Here is a 14995-nt window from a genome sequence, read left to right as displayed (position 1 = left end):
AGTTTTTTAAAGGATAGCATCTAAAAAGAGCATTTCTATGGTTTTTGCTTACTTTCTTATTATCAATACTCAAACATGAAATGAGTTTTGACTATATTGCAATAAGTTTTCAGTGTATTTTATCGAATTTTGGTAACCACATGATTTTAATTCATTTTATCTCAATTGTTGCAATAAACTTGAAAGCGATAACATTTTTGAATAGAGAATTAAGAGTCCATTCAAACGATATATCACAAGCCTATACTTCCCATTTAAAAAATTGGGAGTTGTAGTTGTCATTCGAGGGAGGTTGAAGGTAGGGGTAGAATTTTTCCGTTGAAGTATGTCAAATTATAATTTAAATTTAAATTTGACGTGTTTCGAGATTTCGTTAAAATATGTACCGCAACCGAAATAATGAATTTATTTCATTTGGCTTTAACACACTGTTTATTGGAAAACAACTTATACAGTTTAATGTATAAGTTTGAAAATGTACTTATAGGACGAAACTGCAGTAACGTTAGTTACAAATGAAAGTGTTAAAAAACATAGAAAGTTTCAATTCTCTTTTCTTCATAACTCATCATTTCATTAACAATATTTTCTCAAATTTAATAGGGAGAGCTGAACCAAAACAAATGAAGAAAACAATTGCTAAATTGGATTTCCTCAAACTGCAAAGTCTGAAAGATGACCAAGGAAGAGCTGTATAAAAACATGCTTTGGAAATGTTGCAACTGAAGGAATCACATCCATATGAGATCCAAAAAAATAAATTGAAGCCGGAGATGTTGAAAATGAAACTTATACATAAATAATGTAATTTTTTCAATAGCTACTCTGACTCCAGCTAAAAAGTATTTAGTATTGCATTAGGTGTTCAAACAAAATTCAATTACCTCTCACAAAATTGATTGGAGTTTTATCCAAGTTGATTTCTATTAAAATTCCTTTTAGTTTTTCTTGAGGTATTCAAAATACGGACAATATGTAAACAATAATTCTTTACGTTCCCTCCTCGTTCTGGAATAGTGACGAGATATTTACTGGGAGCACGCAGAAAAACAATAAATAAATAATGATTATCGCAGAAAAATTCGAAAGACATTCTTCGAAGCGTGGCTCAAAAAGTAATTTCTTGTATAATGACTATAATATTATTCGTTATCAGAGAAGCTTCAAGCAGTTTTCTATGAAAAAATCCCAATTGTAGATTGAGTACGCTCTAAAGTGCTGTGCTAAAATTAATTTTGGATCACGTACCTGCAACTGATTGATTTGTCATCGACTTCAGGTGAAAAATTCCTCGAATGTTTTTGAAACCATATGATACCATTATCTCGTCAAGTCCCATTAGAAAATTACTCACAATATGAGGAATAACGAATACGAAGTGACAGTAAAGCTTACACTGAAGTTTGCGAATGTTGTTTCCAAGGTTATTAGAAAATGATCGAAGTGCATACAATCAATTCTTCTATCGAATTTTTGAATGAAAACATACAGGGTGTTTCAAATTCGATCCTCATCACTGGGATCTCGGAAACTATGATAGATACGAAGATGGTTAAATTTGGGCATTTACCTGACTGACAATAGGCCGTTGAGAAAGTTATGAAATTCCGAGTATATTCGGAGATATCCGGAAAAAATAGAAATTTTGGAAAATGGTTTTTATTTTTTTCTGGCTTTATTTATTTATAGGATTCGCAAATAGATTGCACTTTCACATTGCCACTCTTTCCCTGCTACATAATGGTGTTTTCAGATTTGCTATACGACGTTTCGTCTTCCGGCCACCATCATCAACTCTATTTTTTTTATGAGCGCTACATTGGACGCTACATAGAACTAGATTTTACCTTTTTCAACGATGTATCGTAAGTTATCATTCTTTTCCCAAAAATTGAAGATATTGAAAACAATTAATTCTTATCATATTAGGCTTTGACTTTGATGTTTCTGAATTTGACATTCGATTTGTTACACTCAATGACATGTTGTTATTGTACAAGTCATTGAATTTTTGGCGAAAAATGACTTTCACGAACGAAGAAAGATGAGATATGGTACAAATTTATCACATACACGATAGAAACAGTCTCAGAACATGTGAAATGTATTTAAACGTGTATCCCGGAAGACGACAACTACATTGAACTATGTTCAAGTTATTGGATCAAAATCTCACCCAGTTTGGTTCATTTGAAAAGCCGAGGAAAAAATATGGAGACAGAATTTCCTCCGAAATGAATATTTGTCATAGGAGTGCTTGGAGACATCTTAAAAAAAACGGTTTAAAATGTTTCAAAATACACATATCTCAAAAATTGCAATAAAAGTAATCCTGAAAGGCGATTCGAATTTTGTAATTGGCTGATAACAAGACCTGATTTAACTGTTTCCCTGGAAAATGTGATTTGGACAAAATTGTTGGTTATTCAACCGAAATAATGAACACATTTGGAGCATAAACAACCCCAGACAATTCCGAGAAATTCGACCTCAAGTGCGATTTAGAATTAACGCGTGGGTAGGAATTTACAAAGATAGAATTTTGGGACCTCATTTATTTGACGGAATTCTGAATGGAGAAACATATCACCAGTTTTTAATGTCGATTTTCGAAGCGGGAATATCCGAACATAAAACACGTTTTGAACTGAAGAAGACCAATTCCACTTATGGGTGCCACCTCTTGGAGAACGATCACGTTCGACTTTCTTCATGTGAAAGCTATGGGACAGAGGTTGAACCTGCTGAAGTCTCTGGAAATAAATAAGGTTATCCGTTCAGACTCCCTGTTGAACGACCAACAAGAGGTTGACCACTCACCATTGCTGAACCTTCTTTCACAATGGCAATAATTTTATTCATATTCAAAAAAAGTACCTGCTGTTCAAGAACTGAGATTGTAATTGGTTCACAAATTCCATTTGTTAAGTCATTTACTGATAATTAATTACATAAATATACAGAATTTTCAAAGAAAGCTCAAATAAATATCATATTGCTGTTTGACGAATGTGATAAAGTCTGTTCCCGTTTCAAAAGGTTTCTGATATCGAATAATATAGGGTATTTCATTAGACGCTCTCTATATTCAAATTTAAATAAAACAAAGTGTGTGAGATATCATCAAACTTTTTTATTCGTTTGAAAGACCTATTGATGTCATTTTGTGTTGAATATAACATAGTTCAAATGTTCACCACGACTTCTCAGGGTGGAAGGCATTCGAGACGTCCTGCGACTCGAGAAAATCCCACAAAAAAGTCTAACGAGGTCAAATCACACGATCCCGGTGGCCAATTCACATCACCACGTGAGATGACTATCCTCTCAAATCGCTCGTGCAGAATATCCAATGTGCCATGAGATGTGTGGCATGTAGCGCAGTCCTGTTAGAACTACATGTCGGTATTGATCGATCGTTTACTGAACCAGTGGACTCAAACTTATCCACCACATTGCGAACAGTCCTTTCGGTAAGACGATTATAGTGACCGTGAAATGGACGAAGCGCGCGGTAGGTTGCCCGAAGAGAACACTCATTTTGATAAAACAATTTTATTATTTGCAGGTATTGTTGAATGCTATATCCGTCCGTTGTAATTTGTCAAAACAGACTGAATAAATGACAACTAATTTAACAGATATAGCTTCAACAAGATGGCCCTTTTCAATTGCCAATGTTCGAAAGTCCCTGTTGGAAGACCCTATATGAATAAACAAAAATTTTTCGAAAAAATCTCGAAATTCTGAGCTATTTATGAGGACTCCATTGAATCAGCTGATATGGTTGCAATTGAATATTTTTAAAACTCGGTATCACAAGTTGGGAGAATTACTAACATTTCTGAGGTGAGAAGTGTTGGAGATCAACAGGTTTATAATACAATGATGACATATTTGTTGAATTAATTCCCCCTCGAAATGAAAATTGACGGGTTTGAGCTATTTTCAGTTGCTCCCACGTTCATTTTCATATTCAGCACCCAAATTTTATAATACTCTTCCCAAGGAGTTTCAGAACTTCTCTTTATATAATTTCAAAAATAAATTGAAAATATTCCTTGGGTCACTGAAGATTTGCTTTCAAGGCTAAAATTTAAGCACCAATTTAATTTTTATACCAAGTATACTTTATAATAACACTATTTTTAAGTGTTTTGAAGTATTTTTGATTCTATATACCCTGATTCTCAAATAGTACTCGTATAGTTTTCTTCGATTTATTTATTGTTTTGTTGCAAGGTTTAGCTGGAAAGCAGGCTAGGCTGATACTTCACCTTTTTGTCGACACCGTTCTGAAGTTTTGTATTTTATTTCTATTATGTTGATGAATAAAGACGGTTATTATTATTATTATTGTTATTTCAGGGATAAGGTGAGTGAACGTTTTCAGTTGGGGCAGTTTGTAGTGTTATAGCGATGGTGAATTTGTAACATTTGGTAAATGTTTTCATGAATCATGAAGCACTGCTTTTTTCCGCAATTATACTATCAGTGGATTTGCCTACACGCATGTACTGTAGTAATGAACTTGGTTTATGAGAAAATGACCAAAACTTACCCGAGGTCTGATTCCTTGGAAAGAAAAACAACACAAGTTGGTTCAACAATGGATTTAATGAAGAAACATGTTGTTTCCTTATAAAAATGCGAACAAAGCGTTATGACTAATACATAAACAAAACTTGCTTGATGTACATTGAAATTCCAATAATTTATACGACATTTTCAATGCACTTCTTTGTTAACGCAGCGACATATTCAATACAGGGATGCCCAAAAATCAAATCACGAAAGACTCAGATATATAGGGTGTTCCAAAAGTCATATGAAACAATAGGTGATAGGTATTATCAAAATTCGGATGATTTTATGATTGATTTTTTCTAGAGATGTTCAAACACTAATTGGACATTGTTTAGACGATCTGTCTGTTTTTCCGTTAACCAGCTGTCGCACCCCTACGAACGATAACCCTCAGAAGTCGAAACTTGTGCGAGCTAAAGAATAACGAGACCTTACCTTTTAACGTGTCATTCCTAACACGGGCTGGACGATAGCAAGTGAAAATCGATCGCTCAACCTGGGGCTTGAACTAGCGACCAACACGGCGGTAGATTTGAGTAAGTGAACAAATCACCCACGACGAACCGACCGTCTACCGTCCGTCCATCTCAAATCAGAGACTGTACAAATTTATATCGAAAAGCAGAGGAAAGATCAAAACGTGACAAAATGAAAGACGTGCCTGAAACGTCTAGAGTCCTCTGCACCCCACATATGTGTTCATGTGGAATTATTGACAATTTATAGAATATGCTTTATTTTTAGAGAAATGATATATAATAATATGAAATTAACGAAATGTTATATTGAAAAATTTAAAGAAATGAAAACAATTTGGATGCATAAGATACAATAAGGAAAGTAAAATTAGGTGAAGCAATAGAAAGAGTTTATGTTCGATATGAACAAGACTATAAAATGAGTATAATATATTTGAATAACAGTGAGATTTGCACTGGACAGTTTACGGATCTGCAAACGTGTTTCACTATAGGTACTCAAGCGTATTCATTTTCTTTATACATGAAAAAATATTACGTTATTTCAAAAGTTTTATCCGTTTTAATGTCATGCGTTTTTGTACTACATACATTGATGCTATTATTTTTTTTCAAATTTCATTTTTTTTGGCTCTTTTCAGCTCATTACTATATGATGTCGTTGAACGATTTTCGACCAATTTTCCTCTACGAATTCTAATTGAACCAAAGCGCTGCCGAAACAGCCCAAAAAATTACGAACGCACTGTTCGAAGTTGGTTTGCGAAAATTAGATCCAGAGATTTTAGCCTCGAAGATGAGCTACGAAGTAGTCGACCTATAGAAATAAGTGGAATCAACGGAAATAATTTATCTATATTCTTCTCTTTTTTTTGATACTAAGACAGCCTTGCTCGTTTTTACGTCTATTTGAAACAAACACTGAATTAGGTCTGTTTTTATATTAATTTTATACGTTTTATGTATGATTGAGTTTTGTTAACTAATGCCATTTGAATGTGAGATCTCTGATATCATCTTTTTAGGAATTTAAAAATGCTGTTCAGTCTTATGACATTATGGCGATAACTGAAACATGGCTTACTAACGACCTATATGGGATGACACAGTCAGACTATACTCTTTTCAGGTCTGACAGAACAAGATCTCGCGGTGGAGGTGTTGCACTTTATGTCAATAAGAATATTCCATGTTCTAGATATAATTTTCCTTTCACTTTTGATGAGAATATTGAACAAATCTGGATACAGATCAAAGTAAACAATCGTAAAATAGCCATAGGTAATATATACAGAGCACCTCCTGGAAACGTTAATCAATTCATAAGTGATGTTGATGAGAACCTTTCGCAAATTATACCCACTGTAGACGAAATTATCTGTCTAGGCGATATGAACATTGACCTACTTAAACCCGAAAATATCCTCAGCAGATGTTTTGATGCCTATGACTTTAAGTAAATAATCAATGAGCCCACTAGGGTATGTGATACATCGCTCTCATTGTTAGACCCCATTTTCCTATCTAACCCCAGTCTCATAAGCACCTTCGGAGTACTTGATGCTAGTAATATATCAGGCTCGGTTGCAGAAAGTTATAGTGAATCACACCAGCCGCTGACCACCATACAGTAACCATGGTCGTTTTTGGTGAGTTTTCGCCTTTGGGAAGGGTCTGCGTGGCTCATCGGTGTTCAATCACTGCCCTGAACTTTTCTTATTGAGGTAGAGGATCCACTTTTCATCACTCGTGAGGATCCGATACAAAAAAGGATTGAAAAACTTCAGGTAGACCCCAAATTTATTACCTTTAGGGATTTTAAGAATTTCCACCTCAACAGATTCCTTGAGGACTTGAATAACACTCCACTCAACGATATTTACCATATTAATGATCTCGATGAAAAAGTTGATTTTTTCAATGACATTCTGCTCGCTTTATTTGCTAACCATGCCCCAATCAGTACGAGTAAGCAAACCTAAATCACCATGGCTCACAAATCCTATAAGAGTTATGATGAAAGAACGTGATGATGCGTTGGCTAAATACGAAAGAACTGCCTTCTTATCTGATTGGGAGAGTTCAGGAATTTGACGTTAGCCGCAATTCGCCGCGATAAAAAGGCATTCCATGATCAAGTCCTCAGTACAAATAATTCCAAACATCTTTGGAAAGAACTCAACCGTTACGCTATCCACAAGTCGCTATCCCTAGTCACCTCCAGAATCCAGACGGATTCAACGATTACTTCTGCACTGTCTCTGTTGATAAAGAGCCCGACGGCGACCTACTTTCACTACTATGATAATAATTGCTTCAATAATATCGAAAGCAAGTTCAATTTTAAATTTTTCACAATTTCTGAAGTGAACGACATTCTCAATAGTCTAAAATCCAATTCTTGTGGAGCCGACTGTATTACTTTATGTATGCTTGAGTACTGCAGCCCCTTTATTGAATGTTACCTAACTCATATTATCAATTACTGCCTGGAAAAAGCTTATTTTCCCAAAGTATAGAAAGAAGCCATTGTTAAACCGCTATCTAAATTGAAAAATCCACTTACTATCTCAGATTTACGCCCAGTAAGTATCTTATCAGCCGTTTCAAAAATTCTTGAAATACACTAAACTAACAGCCTTTATTATATTCGAAAACATTCTTCCAGACTACCAGGCAGGGTTTCGAAATGGGTATTGTACTATTACTGCTCTACTTTATGTTAGTGACAGTATTGTAGCCAATATTGATGAAAAAAAAACTCACCGCTCTAGTATTATTAGATTTTTATAAGGTGCTTGATACCATTAGCCACAAACTCCTCTTTTTCAAGCTCAAATACTATGAATGTTCAGCTGATGTCATAAAATTTTTCAGTTATTATTTGAACAACAGATATCAAAAGGTACTTTGTTGATGAGAGAAGTTCATCCCTTGAAAGGGTTAGATCAGGAGTACCTCAAGGCTCAATTCTTGGTCCTATCCTATTTTTTTATACACTCTCTCTCAAATTAAGCATTGTCAGGTACAAGCATTTGCGGGATGACACCCAACTATACCATAGTATCGAACCTAATAACATCTTGGTATCCCAAAATCAAATAAATGATGACCTTAAAGTCATTAAAACTCTGTCGAGCAAACACAATTTGAAGCTGAATCCTAGCAAATGCCATATTATGTTCTTCGGCAACATAAACCAAAGACAATATGCTAAAGATCATATGGAACTCAAGATAGGTGACCAAATTCTCAAATCGGTTGACTCTGCAAAAAACGTGGGAATCACTTTTGATCAAAATTCAGAATTCAACGCACATGTAAAACAGCTTATGATCAAAACCTATGCCACTTTCAGAGTTCTTTATCCATATAGACACAGCTTGTCCTTTAGCACAAAAAAGCTACTTTCACAATCGCCTATCCTTTCGAAAATCAACTATGGAAACCCTGTCTATGGTCCCTTCTTGGATTCCGGTAATCAATACAAAATACAACGTGTGCAAAATTCTTGTGTTCGCTTCATTTTGGGAATACGTAAATTTGAACATATTTTCCAAGCTCGTGCCAACCTTGGTTGGGTATCAATGTCCGTTCTCAGGGAATATAACTACTGCAATATCACCTATTCAGTACTCAAATCTAAAACTTCTGTTTCTCTATCCAATAAATTGACAAAGAGGTTAGAGCTCCATCCTTTCAAACTTCGAAGTAACGAAAACTTACACATCCCTTGTCATTCGTCATCCATGTTCAGAAAATCATTTTCCTTCCTTGCTGTATTATTTTCATAATACGATTACTAAGGATCTCATGCAATTCTCGAAATCCACATTCGAACAGAAACTAAAAGCAAAATTCAATATGTGATCAGAAGAATCAAATGTATAAATTAAAATATGATCTTGTTGTATACTCCAAACAATTTGTTTCATCACAAAATCTATTTTTATTTGGTCCAGTTATTTTTTTTATGATGCATATTAGGTTAAGTGTAAGAGTAGCTGATAGCCAAATTTCGCCTATTATGTAATATTAGTAATATTAAATACTGAATAAAGTCGATTATTATTATTATTATTATTATTATTATTATTATTATTATTATTATTATTATTATTATTATAAATTCAGAAAGAGCAATTGAGGACCCTTGTGGAGACTGATCCAGCATAAACGATGCGTGCAAGGGATGGCGGAAGAACTGGGCGACAGCTCCCATGCTGTTCTTGATGGTGCAAAACATATTAGAAAGGTCAAAGAAGTTGAAAAGTGAACGATCGACAGAAATTGTCACAATTCAAGGTATGTTCTTCTCTGCTTTTGCGCAACCAAAATGATCCTTTTTTGTATCGGATCCTCACGAGTGATGAAAAGTGGATCTTCTACCTCAATAAGAAAAGTTCAGGGCAGTGATTGAACACCGATGAGCTACGCAGACCCTTCCCAAAGGCGAAAACTCACCAAAAACGACCATGGTTACTGTATGGTGATCAGCGGCTGGTGTGATTCACTATAACTTTCTGCAACCGAGTCAAACCACCACAGCAGAGTCCTATTGTAAGGATATCGACGAAATGTACCGTCAATTGCGTCAGCAGCAGCCGGCGCTGCCTAGGCATTAAAGATGTCACTTCTACGATCGATAGATGTATTTATTTATTTATTTGTATCCAAACAGACCAAAGCAAAGTTCTAATTACATGGATAATGAATAATCTTCACATTTCAATAATTATAAATCATGATAGTCAGTTGTGTACCTACTCAAGAACTTTGAGGTTGAATAGCAGTGCACTATATTTACTCTGTTATTGAATATGGTTGTGCAATAAAATCGATAACAATAATATCTAAATTAGCTTATGGATAGAAAATTATATTCATGAACAGATGAAAATACTAAATATGATAAATATGTATACCGTATGAAACAGATGTATTCAAGAAATGATCTAATATTGCTCTAAGAAATACTCTCTGAGGTAGAGTCCAATCTAAATCTACAAGCACACTACATGTATCGGCCAATCGTAACATGGTCACGAGAGGGGATCTGTTCGTTGTACCACCAACGGAATATTAAATGGATAAGTTCTCCGAGTCCTACGAGAAGGGACATTGAATCTCAATAATGATAGGATTCCTGGTGCATTTATCCTGTTGTTTATCACATTACAAAAATACATCATGGTGAGGGATCTCCTAGTTTCTGAAGAGAGAACTTTAAAGTAATGTCTAAGTTGATTGGATCTGATAACTTCAGGGTCAGCCCTAACTAATTCGGAACTGTTTGTAATATAAATACCTGAGCAATTTATTTTTTATTTTTTCGTTTTCATTGATTGTAGACCGATATTCACCTGCCGATATTATACTTGCAAATTCCAACTTAGGTCTCACAAGTGAGTAGTATAATAATTTTATAGTATCGTTATTCGTAAAGTCCCGAGTTTGTCTAATGTCTAATGAATCCTGACATTCGATTTGATTATTCAATGATATTTTGAAAATGTTTGGTAAACGATAAAGTACTGATGTAAGTTATCCCAAGATCTCCATTCTCAGAACATCTGTGGAGGACTTCCCCATCCATCATATAATCAAAAATAACAGAATCCTTCAAAAGAGTTATTGTGATGATGCTTCATTCGTTAATATTAAATTTCAATTTGTTTGTGATGCTCCATTCATAAATACTGTCGATGTCACTTTGCAGATTAACACAATCCCAATATGTTTGTATCTGTTTATATATTTTCAGATCGTCGACAAAAAGCAAACATTCAGAAAATTTCTGAATGGAAGAGAGATCATTTATGAATAGAACAGATAATAGTGATCCATGGTTAGATCCTTGAGGAACACCAGAGCTAGCATGAAATTTGCGTGCTATGTTACCATTGTGTTTAACCCAGAAGTATCTATTTTGTAAATAACTTTTCAATAATTTAAACAAATTCTCAGAAAATCCAATTTTATTTAATTCATATACTCTAGTGTATTATATGCATACTTATTAAAAATGAATACATTGGTATTGATTGATTTATTGTTAACAAACCCGTGCTGTTCTTCCGTAATATATATTTTTGCGTAGTTAAATATTCGTGTATAAATAATTTGCCCAAATAATAGATGACACTGAAATTGATGTTCAATGCCAATCAGAAAAAAAGATGCTTTTGGTATTTTATCCAGCATACTGAAGGACTTATACTTATGATGAAACACAATTGCATTGATAATATCAGTAAATACATTACGAAGGAGTGTTTCTAGGTAAAATGAAGCATGCAAAAATAACAGCAGTTTTTGAAACATGAAAAGATGTTTCAAAAAATTACAGAACTGTTTCAATTCTACCAATGATTTCAGAGATTTTTGAAACGACAATCAAAAGGAGATTAGTCCAGTTCTCTGATGAATCAGCATTTTTCAACAGATCTCAGCACGGATGTCAAAACTGCGATTTTAGCAAAACTTAAGATACTGCCGATCATGACATACTACTTTAAAAACTGTATTATTATGGAGTTAAAGGAATTTCACAAAAACTCGTTTACCTTGTTTACCAATGTCCCGATGAAAAACTCTCTGAGGTGGCTAGCCTACTTGTTTCCAAGTGATATCGTTGGACTTTTCAGAGCATGTCATACGCATGTCATGAGCAAGTCCACTCAGTCCAGTGATGACCAACTACTTCATGGGACGCTTTGAAGAGCAGACAATCGACACCTTCGAATTGAATCCGACTTTGTGGCTACGTTACGTGGATGATACCTTCGTCATCTGGAAACATGAAGGGACGCTGTACTTTTCACAGACCACTTGAACACTCAACGCCACCCCAACATCAAGTTCACCATGGAGACTGAACAGGACCAGCGGATAGCATTCCTAGATGTACTCATCGGAAGATGTGGTGCTAGACTAACCCACAAATTGTACCGAAAACCCACGCACACCCATAAATACCTGCACGCACTATCGAACCTGGTGGTTCCTAGTCAAAAGAGAGGAGTCATCTCTACTATGTTTCAAAGGGGTTTCACTTATTGTGTCATTGAACTATTCAATTCTATCCAAGCTCATGTCAAGATAATGAACTTAGGGCGCTTTCAAGAGGTATATGAGGAAACAAAATTTAGCCAGCGTGAATATTTGTCATTTCTTTGCATCTTTCCATTCTGCACTCTATGGTATTTTCATTTTGTATGTGTTATAGTGTTTTCTAGTTATTTTCACTACTATTCGTTTATCTGTGCTTTCATTAATAGCTGATCATTAGAAGATTAGATATGATATGGCTAAATATTGCCTTCTATTGATCAAATGAGAGGGTAACATCATTATATTGTGATTTATATATTTGATTTTTCTTCAATAAAGACGATTATTTTCATTATTATTTAACTGAACGAACTCGAACAATATGTAAACCAGAGCATCTCGAGGAAGAAACGGAACGTCTTCCAGTGACCTTGAGATCGAATGAATACAGTAGGTATACACGAGATCAACAAGGCCATGAAACTGAAGAGTTCCACGGTTCAAAAGGGGGAGGAAGTTCAGATGGTTGCACGTGCTTGCTACCATATATCCCTAGGGTCACAGACAGCATTGGAAAACTGTTGGGAAAGCACAACATTAAAACGGTTTTCAAACTCACTAAGGAAATATAACAAAGTCTCAGGTCGACTAAAGACAAGAGAGACCCATTATCACCTACAGGGGTGATAAGAAAGAAAACCGTAGAAAAATGTTTGGAAACACGGAACTCATTGCCCCAAACCAGGGATAGCATCCCTGTGACGATCTACAAACACACGGATGATTTCAACAGAAAAGAAAAAGCTGTGAATCCCAACCGAATATGGAAACCCATTCTAAGAAGTTCAAGAATAACAAACACCATGGCGACAAGTAGAAAAGGGTCGACTAATGTATTGACAACTTACCTAATGCAGGTACAGATATTAGCACATCAAACTAAATGGTTTTAGCGGTAAGGACATATGCAGATGACACAACTTCTGTTGTGAAAGGTGGGAATATAAGTTACCTAAGGCAATAAGCCTAGCAAGTTTCAGTAACACATTGTATAGGGGGAGTTAAAACAATTTAACATAGTATAGATTCGTACTGTAACCTTAATCATTGTCATGCTACCAGAAATGAATATTTTCTCAAAAATTCCACATTATTTATTGAAGAAAACATAGCTGGAATGTAATTATTGAGAAGCAAAGTAATTTTATAACAAAATGCCAGACCCTGGGAAAAATGTCATCATTCAATAAGAGATTCACGATAACTAAAGTATATACCGAGTCAATTCGAATGACATAAAAACTAAATAGTTACCGAACATTGGCAGTTCTTTGTATGGCATGGGCGGCGTGTTATATTTTTTGTCTACTAATCATTATTTTCATGTGTTATCATGTGGTATATGGTATCACTAGTGAATTTATCAGATCGGGTATATTTAGCTGTTCAGAATGACTTCGTGTGGCCTATATGTAGTGATACAGAATATAGAGAAGCGTCCTAAGGCAAGAATTTCACGGCGAAATATCGATGTCTACCAGTGAGGATGACAGTGTTCCATATAAGTGAAATGTTTACCTTTCATTTAGTATATTGTGTATAAATCCTGTGAATGATACCTGCGTAGAAAAAAGTGTTTTTTGTATAATTCAGTGTTTATATGACAGTATCTGTTTCAGGGGGGCTTTTTGCTTCTAGTTTGTGTCTGAAAGTTACTTCTCTGCATGATCTACACATCTATGTATAGAGTTACTTCTTTTAAAATTGATTGCTTCTTTCCTTTCTTTGGAAGATTCCCACATTTTTTGTATCAAGATGAAGTAGTAGAAAGCCAAATACTTTTTTTCCCAAAAAATCAGTCACTCCTTAAAATATAACCCTTTCAATAAAAACAAGATTCCTTCTGCCACATAAGTGAATGTATGTCATAACGATGTCATCGATGACATGACATAAGTGGATCAAACTTATTCCGTGACATGAAATTTGTAATTTATGAATGAATTGTGTGGGTTTTTCTTAGAATATTGTCCAAATTGGTACTGAAGAGCCCTAAAGCAAGTGTCTTACGGCGAAACATCGATGTTTACCAGTGACGATAACATGTGAGTGAAATTGTTACCTTTCATTCAGTATATTGTGTAAAAATCCTGTGAATGATATCTGATTTGATTCCATAACGAATGTTTGGAATACAAACTGAGTAGAGAAGAGTTTTTTTTTTGTATAATTCAGTGTTCATAAAGAGTATTCGCCTCGAAAAAATTTTCTTTCGTGGAATTCTAGGTTTACATGAAAGCTGTTTCAGGAGGGCTTTTTCTTCCAGTTTGTGTCTGAAACTTACTTCTTTGCCTGATCTACACATTTATATATAGAGTTACTTTTTTCAAAATTGATTGCGCCCTTCCTTTCTTCGGAAGATTTCCACATTTTTTTATATAAAGATAGAGTAGCAGAAAAAAAACGTTCTTTTCCAAAACATTTGTTACTTCTAAAAATATATCCCTTTCAATATATATACATCTCTTGAAGGAACGCTCTGTTAATATATTTAATCTTTTGTATTCGAGTGAATATGTTTATGTGTTTCAAGTTATGATGAAAATAATACTTTGGTATCTCTCATTCATAATGCATAAACTGATTGATTGATGCTGCTAATAAACTTTGGAATTGGTATTGCGATAAATTTATTCGACAATAATATCGTTCTTGAAATGAAAGATTCGAAAAACATGTAGTTTTAGATATATTGAGATGAACCCTGAGACATTAGCCAGTTTTTCCTGTACCAATTCAATCAAAATCTGCTCGTGGAAGCAGGGCCGTCGCCATGGGGGTTGGGGGGAGCCCCCACCCTCCTGCTTTTTCGACTT

Source organism: Leptinotarsa decemlineata, unplaced genomic scaffold (assembly GCF_025532065.1).
Source record: "Leptinotarsa decemlineata unplaced genomic scaffold, Ldec_3_MD MMD2_tig00026282_RagTag_RagTag, whole genome shotgun sequence".
Lineage (NCBI taxonomy): Eukaryota > Metazoa > Arthropoda > Insecta > Coleoptera > Chrysomelidae > Leptinotarsa > Leptinotarsa decemlineata.
This window is presented reverse-complemented; position numbering follows the sequence as displayed.